Source organism: Leptodactylus fuscus, chromosome 4, assembly GCF_031893055.1.
Source record: "Leptodactylus fuscus isolate aLepFus1 chromosome 4, aLepFus1.hap2, whole genome shotgun sequence".
Taxonomy (NCBI): domain Eukaryota; kingdom Metazoa; phylum Chordata; class Amphibia; order Anura; family Leptodactylidae; genus Leptodactylus; species Leptodactylus fuscus.
This window is the reverse complement of record NC_134268.1, coordinates 200,808,133-200,834,425: the sequence shown is the minus strand read 5'-3', so window position 1 is coordinate 200,834,425 and position 26,293 is coordinate 200,808,133. Positions and strand designations below refer to the sequence as shown.

Genomic DNA, 26,293 nt, shown 5'->3' with positions numbered 1-26,293 from the left:
CAAGTTTTGGGAAATTCATGGTGGAGGGAGCCTCTAACCAGCCCAGTTTGGACCAATTCATGGTGGAGGGAGCCTCTAAACAGCCCAGTTTGGGCAAATTCATGGTGGAGGGAGCCTCTAAAAAACCCAGTTTGGACCAATTCATGGTGGAGGGAGCCTCTAATTAGCCCAGTTTGGACCAATTAATTGTGGAGGGAGCCTCTAACCAGCCCAGTTTGGACCAATTAATGGTGGAGGGAGCCTCTAACCAGCCCAGTTTGGACCAATTCATGGTGGAGGGAGCCTCTAAAAAACCCAGTTTGGACCAATTCATGGTGGAGGGAGCCTCTAATTAGCCCAGTTTGGACCAATTAATTGTGGAGGGAGCCTCTAACCAGCCCAGTTTGGACCAATTAATGGTGGAGGGAGCCTCTAACCAGCCCAGTTTGGACCAATTCATGGTGGAGGGAGCCTCTAAACAGCCCAGTTTGGGCAAATTCATGGTGGAAGGAGCCTCTAACCAGCAGAGTTGTGGGAAAGCAGGGTGGAGGGAGCCTCTAACCAGCAGAGTTGGTGGAAATCAGGGTGGAGGGAGCCTCTAACCAGCAGAGTTGGGGGAAATCATGTTGGAGGGAGCCTAGTATTAGCAGAATTGTGCAACGCTTATGGTGGATGAGTATGAGGATGCGGAGGAATTGGAGAGGTTGAGTACAGACATGGAGTTTCATGTTGGGGTGCTTTACACAGGTGGGCACAAAAATGACGGCTCTACCCAGTGGTGGTTCATTTTTATCAAAGTGAGCCGGTCGGCACTCTCAGCTGACAGACGGGTGCGCTTGTCAGTGATGATGCCACCGGCTGCACTGAACACCCTCTCAGATAGGACGCTGGCGGCAGGACAGGACAGCACCTCCAAGGCATATAGGGCAAGTTCAAGCCACAGGTCCAACTTCGACACCCAATACGTGTAGGGCGCAGAGGGGTCGGAGAGGACAGGGCTGTGGTCGGAAAGGTATTCCCGCAACATGCGCCTATACTTCTCATGCCTGGTGACACTAGGACCCTCCGTGGCGGCACTTTGGCGAGGGGGTGCCATCAAGGTGTCCCAGACCTTAGACAGTGTGCCCCTCGTTTGTGTGGACCGGTGAGAACTTGGTTGCCTACTGGAGGAACTGCCCTCCCTGCCGCCACTGTCACATGCTGGAAACATCTCCATCATATTCTGCACCAATTGCCTGTGGCAAGCATTGATGCGATTGGCCCTCCCCTCTACCGGAATAAAAGACGAGATGTTGTTTTTATACCGGGGGTCAAGGATAGCAAAGATCCAGTACTGGTTGTCCTCCATGATTTTGACAATACGCTTGTCGGTTGTAAAGCACCCCAACATGAACTCAGCCATGTCTGCCACAGTGTTAGTTGGCATGACTCCTCTGGCCCCACCGGAAAGTTCAATCTCCATTTCCTCCTCATCCTCCATGTCTACCCATCCGCGCTGCAACAATGGGACGATTCGAAGTTGCCCGGAAGCCTCCTGTATCACCATCACATCATCGGACAACTCTTCTTCCTCCTCCTCCTCCTCCTCCTCCTCCTCCATTAAACGCAGTGAAGCGGACAGATGTGTGGACCTACTCTCCAGCTGTGACGGATCGGATGCTATCCCTAACTCCTCTGTGTGATCTGAGTTATCCCTGATGTCAATCAGGGATTCTCTCAGAACACACAAGAGCGGGATTGTAAGGCTCACCATCGCATCCTCAGAGCTCACCCTCCTTGTGGACTCCTCAAAGACCCGTAGGATGTCACAAAGGTCTCTCATCCATGGCCACTCATGGATGTGAAACTGAGGCAGCTGACTTTGTGGCACCCTAGGGTTTTGTAGCTGGTATTCCATCAAAGGTCTCTGCTGCTCAACCACTCTATTCAACATCTGAAACGTTGAGTTCCAGCGTGTGGGGACGTCGCACAAAAGCCGGTGTTGTGGCACATGCAGGCGTTGCTGGAGAGATTTTAAGCTAGCAGCGGCTACTGTCGACTTGCGAAAGTGGGCGCACATGCGCCGCACTTTCACCAGTAGCTCTGGAACATTGGGGTAGCTCTTTAGGAAACGTTGCACCACTAGGTTGAAGACGTGGGCCAGGCATGGAACATGTTGGAGTCCGGCAAGCTCCAGAGCTGCTACCAGGTTCCGGCCGTTATCACAAACGACCATGCCTGGGCCCAGGTGCAGCGGCTCAAACCATATTGCCGTCTCATCGAGGAGGGCATCCCTCACCTCGGAGGCAGTGTGCTGTCTGTCCCCCAAGCTGATCAGCTTCAGCACAGCCTGCTGACGTCTACCAACGCCAGTGCTGCAACGTTTCCAACTCGTAGCTGGGGTCAATCTAACAGCGGAGGAGGAGGCGGTGGCGGAGGAGGAGGCGGTGGCGGAGGAGGAGGCGGTAGAGGAGGAGGAGGAGGGGGGTGTTCTTCTCGTGTCCCTGCCAGGAATGTTAGGCGGGGAGACGAGGTACACCGGGCCAGTTTGGGAAGCAGTCCCAGCCTCAACTACATTCACCCAGTGTGCCGTCAGTGAAATGTAGCGTCCCTGTCCGCATGCACTTGTCCACGCGTCGGTGGTCAAGTGGACCTTTGTGCAAAGCGCGGAACTAAGGGCCCGCCTGATGTTGAGTGACACGTGCTGGTGCAAGGCGGGGACGGCACACCGGGAGAAGTAGTGACGGCTAGGGACGGCATAGCGAGGTGCCGCAGTTGCCATCAGGTCCAGGAAGGCGGGAGTTTCAACAAGCCGGAACGCCAACATCTCCTGGGCCAGCAGTTTAGCGATGTTGGCGTTCAAGGCTTGCGCGTGTGGGTGGTTAGCAGTGTATTTCTGCCGCCGCTCCAATGTCTGAGAGATGGTGGGTTGTTGTAAAGAAACGCCTGATGGTGCCTTTGATGGTGCAGGAGAAGGAGATAAGACAGGACCAGGGGAGGATGAGGTAGAAGTCAACAAAGTGGCGGAGGCAGATGAAGTGGTGTCCTGGCTCGTCCTCTGGAGTGCATCGCCAGCACAGTCAGCAGTGGCAGTGGCAGAGGCAGAGGCAGAGGCAGTGGCAGTGGCGTGAACGGCAGGCGGCCTTTGTCCTGCCGTTGCTGCCTGCCACTGATTCCAGTGCTTGGATTCCAAATGACGGCGCATTGAAGTGGTGGACAGGTTGCTCTTCTCAGAGCCCCTAATCAATTTCGAGAGGCAAATTGTGCAGACAACACTATATCTGTCCTCGGCGCATTCCTTGAAAAAACTCCACACCTTCGAGAAACGTGCCCTCGAGGTGGGAGTTTTTCGGGGCTGGGTACGAACTGGAACATCTTGGGAGATTCCGGGTGTGGCCTGGCTTCGCCTAAGCTGCTGACCTCTGCCTCTGCCTCTAGCTACCCTTTTTGGTGCTGCACCTGCCTCAACATCCACACTACTTTCCCCGCTTGACATCCCCCCTGTCCAGGTCGGGTCAGTGTCCTCATCATCCACCACTTCCTCTTCCAACTCCTGTCTCATCTCCTCCTCCCGCACAATGCGCCAGTCAACTGGATGCCCTGACGGCAACTGCGTCACATCATCGTCGATGAGGGTGGGTTGCTGGTCATCCACCACCAAATCGAACGGAGATGGAGGAGACTCTAGTGTTTGAGCATCTGGACACAGATGCTCCTCTGTTAGGTTCGTGGAATCGTGACGTGGAGAGGCAGGTTGAGGGACAATGAAAGGAGCGGAGAACAGCTCTGGGGAGCAGGGACAGTTTGGGTTATTGTTCTGTAAAGCTTCGGAATTTTGGGAGGAAGGAAGACAAGACTGTTGGGTAATAGGAGGAGAGGAGGCAGAGTCTGACTGGCTGCTGGACAATGTGCTGTAAGCGTTCTCTGACAGCCATTGCAAGACCTGTTCCTGGTTCTCGGGCCTACTAAGGTTTGTACCCTGCAGTTTAGTTAATGTGGCAAGCAACCCTGGCACTGTGGAGTGGCGCAATGCTTGCTGCCCCACAGGAGTAGGCACGGGACGCCCTGTGGCTTCACTGCTACCTTGCTCCCCAGAACCATTCCCCCGACCTCGCCCACGGCCTCGTCCACGTCCCTTTCCGGGAGCCTTGCGCATTTTGAATTCCTAGTTAGAAATTGGCACTGTATACCAGTAGTAAAAATTGTGGGTGCACGTAACCCCAATATATTCTTTGAATTCCCAGTCAGACACTGGCACTATATGGCAGTAGCAAGAAATGAGGGTATTTGTATTCCCAATATATTCTTTGAATTCCCAGTCAGACAATGGCACTGTATACCAGTAGTAAAAATTGTGGGTGCACGTAACCCCAATATATTCTTTGAATTACCAGTCAGAAACTGGCACTATATGGCAGTAGCAAGAAATGAGGGTATTTATAACCCCAATATATTCTTTGAATTCCCAGTCAGACAATGGCACTGTATACCAGTAGTAAAAATTGTGGGTGCACGTAACCCCAATATATTCTTTGAATTCCCAGTCAGACACTGGCACTATATGGCAGTAGCAAGAAATGAGGGTATTTGTATTCCCAATATATTCTTTGAATTCCCAGTCAGACAATGGCACTGTATACCAGTAGTAAAAATTGTGGGTGCACGTAACCCCAATATATTCTTTGAATTCCCAGTCAGACACTGGCACTATATGGCAGTAGCAAGAAATGAGGGTATTTGTATTCCCAATATATTCTTTGAATTCCCAGTCAGACAATGGCACTGTATACCAGTAGTAAAAATTGTGGGTGCACGTAACCCCAATATATTCTTTGAATTCCCAGTCAGACACTGGCACTATATGGCAGTAGCAAGAAATGAGGGTATTTGTATTCCCAATATATTCTTTGAATTCCCAGTCAGACAATGGCACTGTATACCAGTAGTAAAAATTGTGGGTGCACGTAACCCCAATATATTCTTTGAATTACCAGTCAGAAACTGGCACTATATGGCAGTAGCAAGAAATGAGGGTATTTGTATTCCCAATATACTCTTTGAATTCCCAGTCAGACAATGGCACTGTATACCAGTAGTAAAAATTGTGGGTGCACGTAACCCCAATATATTCTTTGAATTACCAGTCAGAAACTGGCACTATATGGCAGTAGCAAGAAATGAGGGTATTTATAACCCCAATATATTCTTTGAATTCCCAGTCAGACAATGGCACTGTATACCAGTAGTAAAAATTGTGGGTGCACGTAACCCCAATATATTCTTTGAATTCCCAGTCAGACACTGGCACTATATGGCAGTAGCAAGAAATGAGGGTATTTGTATTCCCAATATATTCTTTGAATTCCCAGTCAGACAATGGCACTGTATACCAGTAGTAAAAATTGTGGGTGCACGTAACCCCAATATATTCTTTGAATTACCAGTCAGAAACTGGCACTATATGGCAGTAGCAAGAAATGAGGGTATTTGTATTCCCAATATACTCTTTGAATTCCCAGTCAGACAATGGCACTGTATACCAGTAGTAAAAATTGTGGGTGCACGTAACCCCAATATATTCTTTGAATTACCAGTCAGAAACTGGCACTATATGGCAGTAGCAAGAAATGAGGGTATTTATAACCCCAATATATTCTTTGAATTCCCAGTCAGACACTGGCACTATATGGCAGTAGCAAGAAATGAGGGTATTTGTATTCCCAATATATTCTTTGAATTCCCAGTCAGACACTGGCACTATATGGCAGTAGCAAGAAATGAGGGTATTTGTATTCCCAATATATTCTTTGAATTCCCAGTCAGACAATGGCACTGTATACCAGTAGTAAAAATTGTGGGTGCACGTAACCCCAATATATTCTTTGAATTCCCAGTCAGACACTGGCACTATATGGCAGTAGCAAGAAATGAGGGTATTTGTATTCCCAATATATTCTTTGAATTCCCAGTCAGACAATGGCACTGTATACCAGTAGTAAAAATTGTGGGTGCACGTAACCCCAATATATTCTTTGAATTACCAGTCAGAAACTGGCACTATATGGCAGTAGCAAGAAATGAGGGTATTTGTATTCCCAATATACTCTTTGAATTCCCAGTCAGACAATGGCACTGTATACCAGTAGTAAAAATTGTGGGTGCACGTAACCCCAATATATTCTTTGAATTACCAGTCAGAAACTGGCACTATATGGCAGTAGCAAGAAATGAGGGTATTTATAACCCCAATATATTCTTTGAATTCCCAGTCAGACAATGGCACTGTATACCAGTAGTAAAAATTGTGGGTGCACGTAACCCCAATATATTCTTTGAATTCCCAGTCAGACACTGGCACTATATGGCAGTAGCAAGAAATGAGGGTATTTGTATTCCCAATATATTCTTTGAATTCCCAGTCAGACAATGGCACTGTATACCAGTAGTAAAAATTGTGGGTGCACGTAACCCCAATATATTCTTTGAATTACCAGTCAGAAACTGGCACTATATGGCAGTAGCAAGAAATGAGGGTATTTGTATTCCCAATATACTCTTTGAATTCCCAGTCAGACAATGGCACTGTATACCAGTAGTAAAAATTGTGGGTGCACGTAACCCCAATATATTCTTTGAATTACCAGTCAGAAACTGGCACTATATGGCAGTAGCAAGAAATGAGGGTATTTATAACCCCAATATATTCTTTGAATTCCCAGTCAGACACTGGCACTATATGGCAGTAGCAAGAAATGAGGGTATTTGTATTCCCAATATATTCTTTGAATTCCCAGTCAGACACTGGCACTATATGGCAGTAGCAAGAAATGAGGGTATTTGTATTCCCAATATATTCTTTGAATTCCCAGTCAGACAATGGCACTGTATACCAGTAGTAAAAATTGTGGGTGCACGTAACCCCAATATATTCTTTGAATTCCCAGTCAGACACTGGCACTATATGGCAGTAGCAAGAAATGAGGGTATTTGTATTCCCAATATATTCTTTGAATTCCCAGTCAGACAATGGCACTGTATACCAGTAGTAAAAATTGTGGGTGCACGTAACCCCAATATATTCTTTGAATTACCAGTCAGAAACTGGCACTATATGGCAGTAGCAAGAAATGAGGGTATTTGTATTCCCAATATACTCTTTGAATTCCCAGTCAGACAATGGCACTGTATACCAGTAGTAAAAATTGTGGGTGCACGTAACCCCAATATATTCTTTGAATTACCAGTCAGAAACTGGCACTATATGGCAGTAGCAAGAAATGAGGGTATTTGTATTCCCAATATATTCTTTGAATTCCCAGTCAGACAATGGCACTGTATACCAGTAGTAAAAATTGTGGGTGTATATAGCCCCAATTCTATTGCTAGGGGACTTGCAGGGTATTTCTGGGGTGAAGGTGGGGGGGCACACCGTTGGAACGGGTATCGGGGTATATATCGGGTATACGGGAATACACTGTCAGTGTATTCCATTCAGGATCCTGGGAAAGCTGGGTTGCGGCGATTGAGCCCGTCAGTGCCACGTTACACTGACAAGCTTCTCCCTGGAATTTAGCTCTTACAAGAGCTGTTGGTTGTCTTCTCCTTCCTATCCTAGCCTGTCCCTGCCTACCCAGAATCTAAGCCCTAGCTAGCTGGACGGAAACCTCCGTCCTCGGTGAATTGCAAGCTCAGAATGACGCGAACCTGGGCGTCGCTGTTCTTTTAAATTAGAGGTCACATGTTTTCGGCAGCCAATGGGTTTTGCCTACTTTTTTCAACGTCACCGGTGTCGTAGTTCCTGTCCCACCTACCCTGCGCTGTTATTGGAGCAAAAAAGGCGCCAGGGAAGGTGGGAGGGGAATCGAGTAATGGCGCACTTTACCACGCGGTGTTCGATTCGATTCGAACATGCCGAACAGCCTAATATCCGATCGAACATGAGTTCGATAGAACACTGTTCGCTCATCTCTATTAATGATCTCTCCACATCTGGGCTAATATTTGTGTTGTTTTGCTCTGTCATAGTGCGGGCAGCAGTACTGGATCCATCATGTTACAAACACCAATGACACTCAACAAAACCCATTGGGTTCTGTAGGGTGCCATTGGTCCATCGGGTTTCCATCATGGAGTCCTGGGATGATATGAGAGCCCCATTTATGTATTTCCAGGCATTTATTTTTCTCTGATGTACTACTACTTGTTCATATTACTCTTACACAAAGTGGCAAGAATGGGGCAACAAAACCCTTTTGTCGTCCCATTCTTAGCTCTATTTGCATACCAGTGTTAAACTTGTTAACTCAGCAAGTGATCTCCTGGACTATGTGGATTGTAATTACAAAGGAAATATGGTTTTATGCTAATATTTCCCTAGGGGGACATCCTACAGTCACACCAATAAATTCCTCAGGTGCGCAAGACAAAGACGCACACTTCCAGCCCATAAACAGTACTATTGGGAGCAAGGAAAAGGTCCAGACACTGAACTCACTACCCAAAGGGGATTGGGGTGTTACTCTTGGTGTCTACACGATGGGGCCCTCGCCACAAACCCCATCATACCCCTTGCCTGACACTACGGCCATCTGGAGAGGAAATATGACAATTTACAGTTATTTGTGTTGCAGGATGGAGGGCTGGGCTTCTCCTCTTAGTAACATCACTCAGGGAGGAGACTGGGATAGTTATATGGTCTCACCTGAGGGACAAATGGGGTTCTGATCCTGGGAAAGATGTGAAGGAATGCCATCCTGTGAACTTAAGAAAGTACCCTGAAGCCTAGCAGTGAGGCCTAAGAGAACTCTTGCTTCTGGGCAGCATGTAGGGGTGGGGGTGGGGGGGTCACATGCTTTATGACTGACTTAAGAATGCGTCCTAGGTCAACCTGCTGAAGTCTAGAGACCACAAACTTGTTCTGTTATTTTTCTATCTTTTATTCCCATTTTATTTTCTGTACTGTTATATTCTTTTACCTGTATTTGCTTGACAATCCTCTGATGGTGTACTCTGTATATGTTAGTGGCTAGTACCGACCCACTTGGGTTAATAAATATATAAATTTTATAAAGCTTGTTTCATATCATCTTATGAACTCAGGTACTCATGGGGCTTGAGTTGAAGGTAAGAAGGGTGATCGTGGGTGTGGCCAAGCGGCTTGCAAAGTGGTATCCTTCACAAGTCCACTGGGTTTCCGTCATGATGTCCATCATTTTACCAGGTCATTGTGGGTCATTCCTGGTGTACTTATAATAAGGGAGTATTGGGAGTATTATTTACACTGCACAATTTTCTCCACACCTGTCTAAAACTTCTGTACAGTATACAAGACTTGTTAAAGGGAGTCTGTCAGCTGTAAATTGGTTAGAAACCTAATCCCAGTAACTTGTAGAGTTTTCTCTACAGTTTCCAAATATTTCTCTGTTATTTAGATTTGGGACCCCATTTTCACATAAATCACTGCTCTGTTCATATGCAAGTGAGGGGGGGAAGTGCTTTGGGGTGTCCCTTAGCTTGGGCTTTGGTTTCTAGAGATGAGTGAATTGATTTCCTAGTTTCAGATCCACAGTTTGTATATTGATTTAAGAATCTTTAGTCATCACTAGAACAGAGCAAAAGCAAACAATTGATTCTAAGATCCGACTCTCCAATTTCAAGTAACAGAAAAAGTTTTGCAAAGAGAAATATCTACCTATAATGGATCCTATTCTCGTGTTTGTCGAGAAAATGGTGGGATCAGTTATCTTAAGAATGGGCTTTTTTTGATAATGTATTCACATGTGGATATTTAAAGAGGACCTTTTGTGTCTCCTAACATTGACGGTATTATATACCACTAGTGCACTGAATTAATCGCAGAGTCAGACATGTTAGATTCCATCATTCCTGATACTTTAGTTCTTAGTGGTGATAAGTGACCTGCAGACATCTGTCTTACCTGTGTGTCTCATACACATGCATGCTTGGCTCAGCTATATAATAAAGGAGATAGTTAAAAAAAAAAAAAGCCACTGCTAGATCATCTGTCTTGGTGGTACAGTCGGGATGTCCCTTTGCACATTAGGTTGTCTACCCTCGCATTAAAGGGATTCTGTAATTAAAAAACATGTTTTAAACTAAAAGCACATAGGAATAGCCTTTATAAGGGCTATTCATCTCTTACCTTTATCTTGAAAGTCCACACCACCGTTTTTGAATTTTTCATCATTCTTCATTGTGCTCAGAGGCACAGGGGCATTCACCTTGTGCTCTGAGCACAGCATTGTCATCCATTCCAGCACCGCCTTTCTTCTGCTCCATCGGCTATTCTGCTCCTCTTCAGTCCCCGTCTTACACAAGACCACCAACGGACATGTGCAGTGGGATGTTCCCTCGGCCATTTTGGGGTGGTCTTCTGTAAGAAGAGCAGGAGAATGGCCAATGGAGCAGAAGAAAGTCCGAGCTGGAATGGATGACAATGCTGTGCTCAGAGTTCAAGGTGAATGCCCCTGTGCTTTCAGAGCACAGTGAACAATAAAGAAAAAATAAAAAACAGTTTAAAATGTCTTTTTTAGTGATAGAATCCCTTTAAATTTATCTAATGTTTGTGGTCATCTTAAAAGCTTAACATTTTCTCTTGTTTGTTTGTCACCTTATAGTTCGGCCCCTCATAAAAAACGAATGTAATGAAATAAATGGTCTTCTAATCTCAATACACATTCCTTGGTAACTTCACCATTTGATAACACAGTCTAATGCCTAAAAAACATCTTCTTCAAAATCAAGTTCCTTTCATGTTTCTTTGGTATCAGGCTATGATTCCAATACTCCAACCTGTCGAGAAATGTAACTTTTCTTGTAGATAGTAAGATCCTCTTTGGCCCACTTAGTGTTTCTTGGAAGTGTGCAAATCTTCGGTATCGGGGAGGAATAGCTCACATACCTCCATGTGATTTATTACAAGGAGAAGTCAGTTTTGTGTTTTGGCACTGATAGTTTCCAAGGTTGTGCAATTAAGATAAGGGAGCGGAATCTTGTTTCCAAATGCAGATCACTCCAGCGTGGATGGAGGTGGGAGGTTAATATTGTACAGGCCTGCTTCTTGTACAGCAGTAGACTTCCATTATTTAATCTGAAGGATTGTTTTTGTTTTTTTACTTTTTGGTTAGAAGTTTCTTGAAAACTTCACGCCATTCTTCGAAATGCATTATTGTAATGAAAAATTCTGCAAGTTCCTCATTTAGTGTTTTCAATTCTTTACTATTTCTATGAACACTTGTCGGAAAGTAGAAACATTAGAGGGGATTTATGAAGTTTTGTACACCGGTTTTGATAATCCTCATGCTGCCAGAGGATTAGCCTGATTCAGGCACATCCTTCAGCGGCTGCGCGCCTACGCTTAAATCTACTCCAGGCATCATTTACGTAAGAAAACTGGAATAAATGACAATACATCTGATGGGACCAATGGTCCCACCTACAGTTCATTCTAATCATGACCCCTTTATGGAAAGCAGTGTAAAAACAGTAATTTTGATCATCACAAATTCCATGTAAAAGGTTACAAAACCATGGTTTGCCACAACGGTGACGTAGGGATTTGATGAATCTGCCCCCATTTGTTTAGAACCAGAGGTGCTAGATGACAATGGACTCATGTCTGATACACACTGTCTAGAGATGAATGTCCACAGTTGAGTCTACAATGAATAAATTGAGTCTCGAAAAGAGTCCAATGGATTCTGGTGAAGGCTGAGGCCATGTGACAGATAAAAGATTGTCAGGTGGCCTTTAACATGGGATAATCTGGAATGAGGGTTCCTGGTAACATTTATTTGGCCAATCATCGGTTTGTTTAAAAGGTCCTTCAAGGAACCTTGAAATTGGTGGCAGTGAGCTAAGAATGTCTTTAAAAAAAATCCTATATTTGCCAATCCCATTCCAAGGTTGCCTGTGTCCACACTGGTTTCTACTTCCTGTTCCCGTTTCAGCATAGCAGGAAATGACTCATCCAATCATTGACAATCACTGCGGCAGCCAGTGATTGGACGAGCGGTCATTTCTAACCATTCCTGCTATGTCTAAACATAAGCACGAAGTGGAGACCATCAAAGACCTGGTAAGTGCCAAAATGCGAGACTGGGATGGTCAGGGGATCAGTGAGGTAAGTATAGGTTCTTCTTTTTAAACCATTTTGAGCCCACAGTCACCATTTTTTGTCTAGATGGAAAATGCCTTTAATCTGGAGCTGTTGGCATCATATCACCATAAGGGCTAGTTCACACGGGGGCAGGTGGGGCGGATTTTGGCACCGGGTCAAAACCCGCCTACCATGACCATCGCGGTCGCGGCTTCCCCCTCCAGAGTCGGCTCAAATGAATGGGCCGACACCGGAGGTTGCTTCCGCCTGAAGAAAGGGCAGCTCACTTAATTTTTCCGCTATCGGCAACGTACCGATAGCGGAAAAAAGAACGCTAGTGGTCTCCATAGACCACCATTGTATGGAGGTGGATTTTGAGGCGAAATCTGCCTCCTTGCCCCCGTGTGAACTAGACCTTATGGTGATATAATGCCAACAGCTATAAAAACATGTCTTGCACATATCCCATCTTCTGTGCTTGTTTAACATTAATAATTAAAATTGGATTCATGTGTATTTTCTATACAGGGTGAATTTCCAGAAGTTTCTGGGTGTTCTCATTATTGGTCCACATTACACCTCCTCCATGCTAAGAGTATAGAATAAATAACATTTACTACAATTCTTACATTCCTGCCCAGTTATTTATTCCAGAGATCACAATATTAAAATTGTGTTAGAAAATTTTCTGCTGTTTTGGATGGAAGGTTCCATTATTTTTAGGAGATTATTACAGGTCATAACCTCAACGTGGAATGTCCACCCTTAGATGCAGAACCGTTTCTTTCTAATGTAAGTCATTGCCTAATTGTGAGCTTTGGTTATCTGATACAGAGCTCCAAATCTCCTGCATTGACATAGAATTAAAAAATAATGTTCTGGCTCTTTGCTTCTCGTTGTTTAGGAGATTAGCTTTTAGGACATAGTCATGGGTTTCGTTTTTGTTCTGATGCACTTTTGGAAGCCTAAATTGGGAGCGGAGTCAGAAAAAGAGAAGTAGAATTTACTTGTAAATACCATATACATGTTTATCTAAGAATAAGTGGTAAACGTCAAATATTAAATATTAAAAACATTAAAAAAAATATTAAATATTAAAACACTGACTCCTATACACTACTTCTCAAAATCAGAGCCCATGAATAGACTCAACCTTATCTACTACTAGCTTCTGCCCAGGACTTCGTCTGCAGGTTGTTGGTGTCGATGATCCGCCTATATTCAAAAAATTGCTGCCGTTGATGGTTTGCCTGCTCCGGGGTTTCGGCAGCTCTCAACCTGTCCTGCTGCTGAACTTGTTCCTCGCGCCGTACCCATGATTGTTCTGGTATCTAAGACGCTCGCTGGGATGCCATATAATGTTGCGTGGTTTTAGTGGCGATGACTTGCCTGCTCCGGTGTTTTGGCAGCTCTCAAGCTGGCCACCTCTTCTCCACTTGAGGAGAACTCTGTGACTTCTGGCTACCTTCATAGCTCTCGTTGTTTAAGAATTTTGTGACAAATTAGATTTTCTTTTTCCAGGCATGTTTAAAATTGGCAAACTGCCAATTTGGATTAAAGATGTTTTCCCATCCAGTGTGTCAGTATGTTGCCTAGAGCAGATCAGATAATATGCAAATGCATGTACACAATGGGCTCTGGGTTTGCTGAGTGTTTACATAGAGAGATAACAGACCAGGCTTTATTAGTCTGTTTCTAAGTGCAGTGTAATTTAGTATGTGAACATAAATTTGTAACAGTCATGAAGCCATGTCATTTACCAGGATAAAAAGTAGCCAACGTGTTAATCAAGGTTACAAACTATCTATGTGCCAAATTTCATCCAAATCTGTTTGGCTGTTTTTGTGTGATCAATGAATAACATCCATCATCCAAACTTTCATATTTATAATATTAGTAGGATAGCTGAGCCAGTCTTGACCTTGTTGGGGATTTCTTGTACTACCCCCATCCTCATCCCAACCCACCCATCCTTGGTTTCTCCCCCCCCTCCCCCCTTTTCTCCCTTCTCTTGTCTCCTCTTTTCCTTCCACTCTGTCCCTTGACATTGGATGGTCATTGATTGATTTTAGTCGGAACCAAGTCCGACTTCACTGCAAGAAAATAGACCACTATTACCAGTGTTGTCCTCGTAATGGTTACTAAACCCAGGATCCTCCAGCAGCATCAGTACGGGAACAAAATCAAACAGCGCTGCTCGGACAACTCCTCTAGTACACTATTCATGTGAAGAAGGTTACTCAGTTAAATAATGTTGCATAAATTAACATAATTGTTCTTTTTCATAGGTTACGTAGTCTCATTTGAAGAGTTGATGACTGACACCAGCCAAGAATGAGAATCCCTCCAGTGAGTATCTACTTCGTGTATCATTGAAGCCTTCTCTTCCCTACATTCTATGGACTCTTACTTGTAAAATGCAAATATTAGAGTCCATGAGTTTTATAAATTTTTGTCCTTCATATACAATTTTTTAAATCACAGCAACCCAATCAGTCAATTCCCTTGCAGCACCACCACAGGGAAAGTGAAGCATTACATGATCCATCAAAATCAATGGGTGCATCATTCTTTTCCTTATATTGGTGATGGCTCGGGTACTGTTTTAGGAGCATTATATATGTTTCCCATGTTATCATAAGGGCGTATGTACTGGAAAAAGTCATGTACAGATTTAGCAATCATTAAAAAAGTAACCAGTGGGACACTTTTCCATTCACACCATTTGCATAGTTTGCTGCTCATTCACAATGTATCAGAGCAGCTCCGCTACGGAAAGGGATGAAAGCGCCATGGCATGCTTCTATAATAGCGTAACTTGCTGTCTGTTACCTTAGTGAATGTTACATCTGCACCTATTGTGTCACCGCTCCCTTATTATGGCCAGGGACCCGTCTCCTTTTCTTTTATTATTTGCACGCTCTTTTGCTTACTTTATCATTGTACTTCTGTGTTACTTCTCCAGTAATAGTAGTGTTATACCGTAAATTGTTAACTTGTCATATTGGGCGCCATTCTTTCTTATGCTTTCTTTGAAGCAAATCATAACAATTTTAAGAGTTTAAAAAAAATTTGCGGCAAATATAAAATTTGTAGCTTTAACAATGTTCGATAACCAAATGCCGTTCTGTACTGTGCTCCAATGGCCTTAGTATACAGTATATCTACGTCCCACCTTCGTCATAGCGTTGCTTCCCATCGTGATGTTGATGATACAGTATTAGGGAATGACATTCCATTGGAATCAAATGACTTTAAAAGTTAAAGAGGTTATCCAGTTTCTCATATCGATGGCCTATTATTAGTATAGGTCATCAGTATTGGATATGTTGGTGTCTGACAGCCAAGACCCTTGCAGATTTGCTGTTCGGGGACAGTGTGGCTTCCAGTAATGTTTACATGATAGGAGCCACGCTACGCACTCGCTGTACTATTTTAGTGGTGGGGTCTGGTACTGTAGCACTCTCCCAACTACAGTTCAGCTACCGGTATGTAAAAAGGATAGGACATCAATATTAGATATTATTAGATAACTGGATAACCCCTTTAAAATTATACTAATGATATATTACAATATTGCCACGTTTTAAATGGATCATTGCCAGTGGGACCCCGGGAGTAAGTACAATTCTCAGTACCTACCACTTCTACGAATTCCCTCTCTTCTGTGCACCAGCGTCACTGACATAGGAACCAGGACCAGTTTAAGGAATGGGAGTTCAAGGAATGGCAAGTACTAAGATGCATACTTACTGCTTCTTGCCTGCGCCCTGTATTTTGTGGGCTCAGGACATGGTACTGTGCAGGATACAATATTGTGTGGGACCTGGGAGACACAATATTGTGTGGGACTATATTGTGTGGGACCTGGGGGGCAGTATATTATCTGGAAAATGAGAGACTATATTAAGTGGGACCTATATTGTGTGGGGCATGGGGTCACTATGTTGTCTTAGTCATCGGGGGGTACTTTTGTGTGTGGGACCTGGGGACATTATACTATACAGGACACTATCCACTCTGGGAAATCCATTGTACGCCCCTGGAGAAGATTGATGTATAGTTTTGTTACAAAAGTCCCAGTATATCTTGTCATTTATTTATGGGAATCTCTGTCATTCTGGGTTTAGGAGTCCAGTAGGCGGTCTTAGTCAGTTTGATTGACAGCTACTAGAGATGAGCGAGTAGTATTCGATCGAATACCTCCCCGCCATAGGTATTCGTGTAAACAGCCGAACACCAAGGGGTTAAGCGCATCGAATATTCGATGCGTTTAACCCCTTGGGGTTCAGCCGCTTACACGAATACCTATGGCGGGGAGGTATTCGATCGAATACTACTCGCTCATCTCTAACAGCTACCTCTGTATGCACACCAATAAAAAAAAGGCTGTCTATCACTCAGTAGAACCTCCCACTGGACTCCTAAACCCAACATGAGGGAAGGTTTAGCTCAATATATGACAAGTTATAGACTTTGAAGCCGATATAAATATGACAAACGTGATATAACGACAAGTAATTTCTCTGGCAGGGAAACACTCGGTAATAGAATGAAATACGCCTCGGTCACATTGTGGATTATGGGTGATCTACTGATTATATTAACAGACTGGAAATGAGCGGACTAGTCTGCATCCTCAGGAAGAAACATGTATGACGTGAGTGATGTCACCACATTGTAACAAAGGCTCCCCTGGGATAGCCAAGCCCCTAAAACGTTCCTAAAATGAATGGGATCTATAACAAAAAAAAGGTTTTTAATGACTTTATTAAAGGCATGCATGTCAGAAATTTCCAAACAATATCAATGCTAACATGAAGCCAAAATTAAACATAGGCCAGGTTAGTTCAGAAAAAGGGGCGATGAGATTGGCAACAAGGAGAATATAAACTGGTTCCATTCACTTCTGTGGGCTGCCAGGGCTGTAATGTCTGGCAGCACGTGCAGCCCCATAGAAGTGAATGGAGTGCCGTTCATGCAAGCACATTGATGCTCCTTTCACAAGGAGGATCTGTCATTGGGGGAACCTGCTGTGACCATAATGGGACAACCCTTTAAATTCACTGTATGTGAATGTGGTCTATTCGTATGACAAATGTATGATGGATCTGTGAAAACAGCAACACCTTGGGTGAAAAATAGCCATGAAAAATTTATATTTTTTGCAGGCCATTTTTGGACCACATTCAAGTGACTCTAGGCTAAGGCGTAAGTTCACGCAATTGAATCTAGAGAGGAATTTGAGGCAATATTCTGCTGCAGAGTTATCTCTGAGTTCTGACCCTGTGGATCCCGCAGCTTAATGCCAATGCAAAGCTTTTGTTTTTATGCACAGCTTTGCTCATTAGTTAGCTCCAGGCACAATGGGGTTGATCAGTCTAAGGGTAAGTTCACACTGAGTTTTTTGATCAGGGTTTCGAGGCCATAATCGCCTCAAAACCCTGACCAAAATGATGGCTCCCATTGAAATCAGGAGCTTTTTCCGGGAGCCGTTTCTTCCGACTCCTGGAAAAAGGAAGTGAGATGCTCATTCTTCCCGCCAAGTCGCCTTGTGATTCGACCTGAAGAAACTCCACCCTCCGGACTAGGCCCATTCATTGGGCCTAATACGGAGCGTAGTGCATGGCTGGATTCTGGTGCAGTGCACCGCCTTTCAGTCGCGGCGACCCGTTTTTTTGGATCAGAACCTGAGGCGGCCTCCGCCTCAGGTTCCGATCCAAAAAACTCTGTGTGAACTTACCCTAAGGGTGCATTCACACTGAGTATACACTAAGCTCTTTCTGAATGTAAAACACGTTCAGAATCCCATCAGATCCCATTCATTTCTATGGGAGCTGGCATACTTGGGCTCCCCATTGAAATGAATGGGCTGCTTTTTTCCCTATTCCTTTCAATGTGATAAGCCCTAGATAGTCTGACAGGTGTCCATGCTTTTATCACTTTGGTGCTCTGTAGTTTCACCATAGGAGGAGTATTGGAGCCAGGGGTATAGCTACAAGGGGGCCTCAAAAGCCCCCCTGACACTATTTTAAATGACACATGTAGGGGCCACATTACAGATTTTGTGCTGGGGCCCGGGAGCTTCCAGTTCCGCCTGTGACTAGATTACTAGTACTATATGGCCAGTGTGTGCCTATTATACATATAACTGGGGCGAATGGATGGCGCATAGAAAAGAGATGGGAATATTAGGGCAGCTTTTTGTGTTACCCAATCACGACAGAGCTTTCATTTTACCAGAGCTGTATAAGAAAGCTGAGCTCTGATTGGTTGCTATTGAAATAATTTTCTGCGTTTTCTGTTACCGTGCAGCCAAAAATAACGTAAAGCTGTAATTAATCCGGATTCGCTCGCTGATATGGCCCCGTACACACGACCTTAGTTGTTTTCAGTATATTTTCCGCCATTACAGATCCTCAATAGTGGATAGTATATGGACCTATTCATTTCTATGGCTCCATAAACACGTTTTAGTGGCAAAATATGGAGTAGGTCCTATTCCTGTCCGTATTTGCTTCACAGCCTCGCTCCCAGAAACACCACATTGACCAATTAGCCCTTAAATTATAGCAAGCTATAAAGTCATGGTCAAAAGGGAGCCTTCCCTTTAATTTAAAGGAATTGTCCAGATTATTTTAAGTATAGGAACCAACGTATGGAAATGTGATAAAATAACATATAAAGGTATACTCACTTATTTAGTCTTCTAGCACTTCCATTCAGGTCCTCCTCACCCGGCTTTGTTTGCTTGTCTGCAGCGGTGATGTACTCATATACCCCGTATACAATACTGAGACGAAACAAATCATAATGGAAGCTGCAGATTTGTACATTAACATGTATTGATGATGTAAATCTTATGATGTCAGATTAAACACAATCCATAATCTCTGGTCATGCCCACTCACTGTTTTCACGGCAAGTGGAAAATGTTCTTCTGCCTGTTCTGACTTGGAATACCTATGCACATGGACAAAATTGTTGCCCCCCCTCGTTTAATGAAAGAAAAACCCACAATGGTCATAGAAATAACTTGAATCTGACAAAAAGTAATAATAACCAAACTACATGTTGACAAACCTCAAAGCTTCTGGGAGAATGTCCTATGGACAGATGAGACAAAAATCGAATTTTTTGACAAGGCACATCAGCTCTATGTTCACAGATCGAAAAATGACGCATATCTTGTAAAGAACACTGTCCCTACTGTGACACATGGAGGAAGCTCTGTTATGTTCTTGGGGCTGCTTTGCTGCATTTGGCACAGGGTGTCTTGAATCTGTGCAGGGTACAATGAAATCTCAAGACTATCAAGGGATTCTAGAGAGAAATGTGCTGCCCAGTATCAGAAAGCTTGGTCTCAGTCACAGGTCGGAGGTCTTACAACAGGATAATGACCCAAAACACACAGCTAAAAACACCCAAGAATGGCTAAGAGGAAAACATTGGACTATTCTGAAGTGGCTTCTATGAGCCCCGACCTAAATCCAACATGTTGTCTGGAGATGAGCTAACAGTAAAATGTTCGATATTTGTTTCGAATAACCGCTCAATATTCGACTATTCGATCGAATATCGAACCCCATTATAGTCTATGTGAGAAAATGCTTCGCTACAGGGGATCCCACCATTCGACTCAGGAGAGTCACCAAGTCCACTATCATACCCCAGGAAATGATGCCAACACCCTGGAATGCAACTGGGACAGCAGGAGAAGCATGTCTGGGGGCATCAAGTTCCTTTATTATTATTATTATTATTATTTATTTATTTATATAGCACCATTAATTCCATGGTGCTTTACATTTGGGGGTTACATACAATACACAGAATATACAGGTAGATATAATACTAACAATGACCGACTGGCACAGTGGGGTAGAGGGCCCTGCCCGCGAGGGCTTACAATCTATGTCGAGATCCCTGTCAGCCTGAAGTTCCTGCTCCGTCATGATGTTTTCCGGCTGATGGAAGATGTCGTTCTGGCTTTAGCACAAATTTCATTGGCATTTTGTCATTATATTGGTTGAATGGCCAGTACTTCCAGTGCTATTAGTACCCACTTGGTCAGAGATTATATATCTTCTGTGGTTGACTTCCAGACTATGTTTTGTCATTGTAGATCTTGTTTATAGGATTGTGATCAACTGTTGCATATTGTTTTGGTGCATTGCTTTGGGCGATGAGGTGCTCCTTTCCCATTCTGCTTCTAGCTGTGTAGGGGCAGTGAATACCGTATTTTTCGGACTATAAGACGCACTGGACTATAAGACGCACCTAGGTTTTAGAGGAGGAAAATAGGGAAAAAAAATTTTGAAGCAAAAAATGGTAAAATCCTACTAATATTATAAATGTGAAAGTTTGTGTGTTTGGATGTTTGTTCCTCAATCACGCTAAAACGCCTGGACGGATTTGTGTGCAATTTTCCACAAACATAGTTTTCCCTCAGGATTGAGTCACAGGCTACTTTTGGTGCCACTAAACAACATGGCTTCCTATCAGGAGACTCACAAAAGCAGGACTCCTAGCCCCAGCTATAGACTCACACACACTGCCTGGCATTTCCTGCCTCAACCTGCCTGCACACTCCTTACTGTCACCTCAGGAGTAGCCCTCACTCTACTCACTCACATTTACATATAGCTTTCCACTATATAACACATCACATTGTAATTACATGTATCTCCTATCACTGCTATATACAGTGCCTGATACATATATACTCCTGTACACAGGCTGTATATACTATATAATTACATGTATTACCTATCACTGCTATATACAGTACCTGATACATATATACTCCTGTACACAGGCTGTATATACTATATAATTACATGTATTACCTATCACTGCTATATACAGTACCTGATACATATATACTCCTGTACACAGGCTGTATATACTATATAATTACATGTATTACCTATCACTGCTATATACAGAGCCTGATACATATATACCCCTGTACACAGACTGTATATACTATATAATTACATGTATCTCCTATCACTGCTATATATAGTGCCTGATACATATATACTCCTGTACACAGGCTGTATATACTATATAATTACATGTATCTCCTATCACTGCTATATACAGTGCCTGATACATATATACTCCTGTACACAGGCTGTATATACTATATATTACATGTATTACCTATCACTGCTATATACAGTACCTGATACATATATACTCCTGTACACAGGCTGTATATACTATATAATTACATGTATTACCTATCACTGCTATATACAGAGCCTGATACATATATACCCCTGTACACAGACTGTATATACTATATAATTACATGTATCTCCTATCACTGCTATATATAGTGCCTGATACATATATACTCCTGTACACAGGCTGTATATACTATATAATTACATGTATCTCCTATCACTGCTATATACAGTGCCTGATACATATATACTCCTGTACACAGGCTGTATATACTATATAATTACATGTATTACCTATCACTGCTATATACAGTGCCTGATACATATATACTCCTGTACACAGGCTGTATATACTATATAATTACATGTATTACCTATCACTGCTATATACAGTACCTGATACATATATACTCCTGTACACAGGCTGTATATACTATATAATTACATGTATTACCTATCACTGCTATATACAATACCTGATACATATATACTCCTGTACACAGGCTGTATATACTATATATTACATGTATTACCTATCACTGCTATATACAGTACCTGATACATATATACTCCTGTACACAGGCTGTATATACTATATATTACATGTATTACCTATCACTGCTATGTACAGTACCTGATACATATATACTCCTGTACACAGGCTGTATATACTATATATTACATGTATTACCTATCACTGCTATATACAGTACCTGATACATATATACTCCTGTACACAGGCTGTATATACTATATATTACATGTATCTCCTATCACTGCTATATACAGTACCTGATACATATATACTCCTGTACACAAACTGTATATACTATATATTACATGTATCTCCTATCACTGCTATATACAGTACCTGATACATATATACTCCTGTACACAGGCTGTATATACTATATATTACATGTATCTCCTATCACTGCTATATACAGTACCTGATACATATATACTCCTGTACACAGGCTGTATATACTATATATTACATGTATCTCCTATCACTGCTATATACAGTACCTGATACATATATACTCCTGTACACAGGCTGTATAACACATCACATTGTCTGTATCACAACATACACAATATAACACATCACATCACATTTGCTAGCCCACCAAACTTTTTAAAGCACTTTTACAGTTTCACACGTCTGTGTCCGCCCAATACTCAACTCACCACAGACGAAGTCGCGGGTAAAAGCTAGTATTTAATATATGGGAGTTGTAGTTTTGCAACAGCTGCAAGGCCACATTGACAGGTGACCCTGCAGCTGTATGGGGACGCATAGAGTGTTTTTTTTTGCGGGGCCAGAAGTACTTTTTATTATATATTTTTAATTAGGCTCATTAGGCTCCCGGCTGTCACCCGAACAGGTCGGCTCCTGCGATATCACCGCGCAGGAGCCGGCCTGCAACTTTACAGGTACGGGGCCGGTGGGGACCGGCCCCAGGGGAGAAGGGGCCACCGATACTGACCCGGCATCCGCTGTACTAGAGAGGCGGATGCCGGCACGGGATAGACGCCGGGGCCTGAGACATCGCTGTGCTCCTCTGCCCTGCATGAAGCCAGCGGCGGGGGGACGGAGGAGCGGAATAGCATCACTCCTCCCGCTGCTGGCTTCATGCAGGGCAGAGGAACGCAGCGATGTCTCAGGCCCCGGCACCTGTGCCGGCGTCTATCCCTTGCCGGCATTCGCCTCTCTATTACGGCGGGTGCCAGGCGCTACATTCAGACTATAAGACGCACCCTTCTTTTCCCCCCAAATTTTGGGGAAAAAAATTGCGTCTTATAGTCCGAAAAATACGGTATATTCCCTCCTGTATCTCGTATTTAGCCTTTTCACTAACTCTCTGTATTAGTACATGTATTGGCTCAGGTTCAAGAGTAATCCCTTCCTTCGTTTTTTTGGTTCGGCTACAGAGGGACGATCCATCTAGTCAACTTTGTGTCCATTCTTCACCTGCTTCTTTGGAAATCTTCTTGCCTCCAGAGGACCTTCCAGGAGCAGGCAGGGAAGGCACCAAGAAAACACTCTTGCCAGGAACCAAATCCAAAGTTCCCCCTTGGTGGGCTGTCGTCTGTAGACTGCAAGAGCAGTAATGGCGGAACTCGAGAATCTGCGATGTTCAAGCTAGAGAAGTTGCTGGCCTCAGTAATCCTTTAAAAAAATAAAAACTTAGAATGAGGCGTCAAAATGTCTAATGATATACAATTAGAAGAATCAAAACCACCTGGATCCCACAACAGAGATGAAAAAAATATACATGTCATACTGTCTAATTATACCTTGTTATAGGAATAAACATTCACATTGAGCCACCAACAAAGAAGGAAAAGAGAAGGTCAAAAAAACCAAAAACACCATTAAAGGGATCCTATCATGCAAATACATTTTTTTTCTCAGTAACACTTCGGAATGGCCTTAAGAAAGGCTATTCTTCTCCTACCTTTCGTTGTCTTCTTCGCGCCGCCGTTCCGTAGAAATCCCAATTCTTGTCAGTATGTAAATGAGTTCTTTCGCAGCACTGGGGGTGGGCCCCACCGCTCAAACAGCACTAGGGGCGTCCCCATTGCTGCCAGAGAACTCTCTCCAGCGCCGCCTCCATCTTCGTCAGGAACGTTCTTTTCATCCTCTTCTTCCAGGGCAGGTTTCAGACTTCTAGGCCTCGGGCAGAGCGGAATTTGCATGCCCACAGGCCACGAGAAAATGGCCGCTTACAATACTGTGAAAGAAGTGTAGAAGTGGTGAGGGATAAAATGGTGTAATGAACCTTCTTTAGCAATTTTATCACATTTCATGTTTTTAAATATCAAGGACAATCCCTTTCCATGGAATAACCGGGGACTTCAGAATATTATCATCACTTCCCTCTACATTATCAACTCAACTTAGATCAATGGCTTTACATATATTTCACGCAAATAAAACAAGGACGTGCCCTTGAAAATAAAGTTCTATAAAACACAATGGAAGCTTCAGCTATTCTATATTAACATTTATTGAACATAAAGCGTATGATATCGGATTGAACATAATCCAGATCTACAGTATATTTCATGGCAGGTGGAAGGTATTCTGGCCATATACCCATATTAATAAGGCATTTTGTAGAAACATCTACAAAGAAGAACATGAATGGCTGCAACTCTCTCCACCACATGGTCACAGAAGATACTGTATGTCTACTGGGGAAACTTGAGATCAAACCATATTTTCTTCATTGTAGAACTTGTTCTGAGTATTTAGGGTGACTGTTACTGGCTGTATTGGCACTGACATGGCCTCAGGAGATGAGTTGTTCCAACATTCTCCCCTGTATCTGTTCTTCAACTGTTTTGCAAAAAATTTGTATCACCATTGTGGTATAGGTCATGTGTCAGGTTTAAGGGTAATTCCTCCCATCATCTATATTACAGCTCTATAGGGATGGTATTTATAGCAATTCTTGTGTTCATTTTTCAGTACCCTCTTCTAGTACCCTTGGGGGTAGCAATCGGCAACCCCTGGCATGGGTGCCAAGAGTAGCAAGTGAGGCATATTTTGTTGGCGTAGCAGCCTGCAGGTATTAAAAATGACTGGTCTAGGAGCTCCCCCTTCTCTGGCTGCCCTCTCTGCCCACCAATGAGAGGAGTGAATGAAGCCCAGGAGGCGGAGCTCATTACTGTACAGAACAAGAACCCTACCTGCCACAGTGATGAGCTCCTGCCATCTGCATCCTGCAAAGAAGTGCAGGAGACGTAAGAAAGCTCCTGACAGCAAAGTGAAAGTAAAACAACATAACAGGTAAATGGACGTTGTTTTTGCAGCTGTGTGTCCGGGCCAAATTGAAGAGCTGCAAATTACAGAGAAGGTTCTATATCTGTCAAATACATACCTTATATCTGTCCTATATCTGTCTGCATTTGTGGCTCTGTCAATTCATTTTTAATGTATAGTTCAGTGAAAACCACATCGGAGCCGTTTGTGCGCAGGAAGCCAATGGCTGAGGCCCCATGTTGCAGAAACGCAGCTTTTTTTGTTGCATCTTTTTGCTGTGGTTTTTGAGCCAAAACCAAGAATGGCTACTAAAGGAATGGGAAATATCTAGGAAGTTTCTTACAGTTCTCCCTCCTGCTCAAGTCACTCCTGGCTTTCCCTCTGAAAAACACAGCAAAATCTGCAATATAGAAAGCTGTGTTACTCCAATGTGGGGCCTCAGCCTTGGCTTTTTTCTTTTCAGGTGGTGACACACTGTCTACCCAGATGCGGCTATAGCCAAATCCAGTCCTCGGACACCAGTGCTGTCACTTTTTGCTTAAAAGGATTCTATCATTAAAATGCTATTTTTTGTGACTAGCACGTAGGAATAGCCTTAAGAAAGGCTATTCTTCTCCTACCTTTAGATGTCTTCTCCATGCATTCGGTATAAATCCCGGTTTTCTTTGGTGTGCAAATGATTTCTCTCGCAGCACTGGGGGCGGTCCTCAGTGCTCAAACAGCACTGGGGGGCGTCACCAATGCTGCGAGAGAACTTTCCAGCGACACCTCCATCTTCTCCTGGAACAGCCTCTTCACACGCCTTCTTCCGGCCTTGGCTTGTAACTTCTAAGCATGCGCAAGTCAGCTCTGCTGTTGGGCCTCAAGCAGAGCCGACTGCACATGCCCGCCTGGTGTAAGTGGCCATTTTCTTGTGGCCGCTTACACAGTAAGCGCGGTACTGACCTTTAGAATATGGGTAACATCGTTCTGACTGCAGAGTGAATGCCATCAAAACAAATCCCATTCTGAATTTTATTCCAGCTTTCTAGCACATCATACGGAATATTAGATGGGGCCATTATGAAGTACGATCTGTCCCGCAAAAAAAAATATACCCTCGTACAGTTCTCTGAGCAGAAAAAAAAAACAAAAAACATAGCTTATGGACAGTGGCGGATCCAGGGTTTGCGGGGCCCTGGGCAATTGACTTTGACGGGGCCCTACTTACTGGGGGGTCTTGCACTTCTAACCTGTACTTCCCAACTGTTG

General features: G+C 43.6%; 1 protein-coding gene across 1 annotated transcript in view; it reads left to right on the top strand.

Moving 5' to 3' along the window:
• The window catches only part of JCAD (junctional cadherin 5 associated), a 96,710-nt gene that overhangs the window by 27,004 nt on the left and 43,413 nt on the right, over positions 1–26,293 (top strand). The window contains exon 2 of the mRNA XM_075271598.1: positions 14,365–14,425. The gene's annotated coding sequence lies outside the window, so the exon portion shown is untranslated. The remainder of the gene's footprint in view (positions 1–14,364; positions 14,426–26,293) is intronic.